This window comes from Chrysochloris asiatica, unplaced genomic scaffold (assembly GCF_000296735.1).
Source record: "Chrysochloris asiatica unplaced genomic scaffold, ChrAsi1.0 scaffold00001, whole genome shotgun sequence".
Lineage (NCBI taxonomy): Eukaryota > Metazoa > Chordata > Mammalia > Afrosoricida > Chrysochloridae > Chrysochloris > Chrysochloris asiatica.
The window spans coordinates 62,244,471-62,246,163 of record NW_006408519.1 but is presented as its reverse complement, the minus strand read 5'-3'; the positions used below and the strand labels follow the sequence as shown (position 1 = coordinate 62,246,163).

Sequence of the window (1,693 nt, the reverse complement as noted above, 5' to 3'; positions counted from 1 at the left end):
CACAGCGACCCTGTATAGGATTTCCAAGGAGCGGCTGGTAAGCTTGAACTGCTGACTTTGTGTATCAAACCGACCCTGCAGTCCAGTGCCACACCGGGACTCCTATTTACCTACTGGATGAATCAATAAGTGTTGCTGCTCCTTATCTCTATGTCTCTATGCCTTAAGTCAGAGCTTGTACCTTTTTGTTGTTGTTGTTGTTTTCTGTAAAGGTTTTTATTTGGGGGGTAAAGGGGGCACAGTGGACAGGGACCTGCTCAGTCCTTCTTGGCAGCCGCTTCCCTCATGGCGGCCAGGACGTTGCTAAGCGCTTCTCGCTTCTTCTTGACCTGAATGTCCCTACCCTTTTCTTGATGAATTTGAGTGCCCGCTTGTCCTTGGATATCTTGAGCAGCTCCATGGCCCAAAGCTCATATGCCGCAAAGCCACACGCCTCCGGATCATGTCCCACATGAACAGCACTCATAAGACGCAAAGCCACACGCCTCCCGGATCATGTCCCACACTAACAGCGCTCATAAGGCGCAAAGCCACATGCCTCCCGGATCATGTCCCACACGAACAGCGCTCATAAGGCGCAAAGCCACATGCCTCCCGGATCATGTCCCACACGAACTTGGTATGCTTGGTGAGGCGCCCACAGCAGCTGCTGTGCCTCAGCTTGCTCATGTTCTTGGTTACTTTGTGGCCCTTGTTGAGGCCAACCACTATAGGGAAGCGCACGGCCATGGCTGCTTTTCTTCAATGGCTGCTGTGGCGGAAGGCAGAACTTGTATCCTTTTTGAATATTGAGAAACTTGACTAATTTTTCATACACTGGCTCAGAAAGTTATCATATGGACATGAATACTCATATATAAAATTGCAATACTCCATGTGTGGCCACCCTGTAGAAATAGAGTCTAGTAAACTTAAGGCCATCCTGATCCCTTCAGTTTTGCTGAATGCACCCTGTTTTTTTTTTGTTTTTTTTTTTACTTATGATAATATAGCTAACATTTTCTGAGCCCTTACTGTTGTAGAGCTCTTGTTGGGGTGCTTAATTAGTCATTAATTTCTATATTTCTATTCAAATGAATAATCTTGACATTCTCTGATACTGAGCATCCTATCCCATTAAGTGTCTCGAATTTCTTTGTAATTCCATTTACATCATCTGGTAGTTATTTGGCACCAGAGAAACGACTGAAATGCCATACATATGGCAGTGTGTCATAAACTAGCCCCACATACTGAGGGAATGGCCACACAGGCATGCTATCAATGGTACAGTTCTGGTGTGGCATCTGTAGATAGCTTTGAAAATCTAAAATTAAAGCATTGAATGAAAATATTCATTCATTCATTGAGAGAGATGCTCTATAAAGTTATGGTCCATCTACAAGGCATTAAAGCAATCCTTCCGCACATACACACACAACCGTGAAACTCAGACATTTTACAGTCATTTTTCAGTAATGTGGAAAGCTACTAAGCAATTTACCAGATCTTAAAAGCACCTCCTTCTGTGACTACACAGACGGAGCTGTCACCTTAGGTCAACACCCCAGTCCTGAAGTTACTTTCTGCCTGGGATTCCTAAGAGGAGTTGATTGCATGTATTTGTGGGTCTCAAAAGCTTAATTGACCAGTCTTCAAGTTGGGCACTGACCCTACACTGTCTTCAGGTTCCTGGGGAAGTCTTTCTAGCATG

General features: G+C 44.7%; 1 pseudogene; it reads right to left on the bottom strand.

The window, feature by feature from the left end:
- Nucleotides 1-257: 257 nt before the first annotated feature.
- Nucleotides 258-729, bottom strand: LOC102833033 (annotated as a pseudogene).
- Nucleotides 730-1,693: the final 964 nt, after the last annotated feature.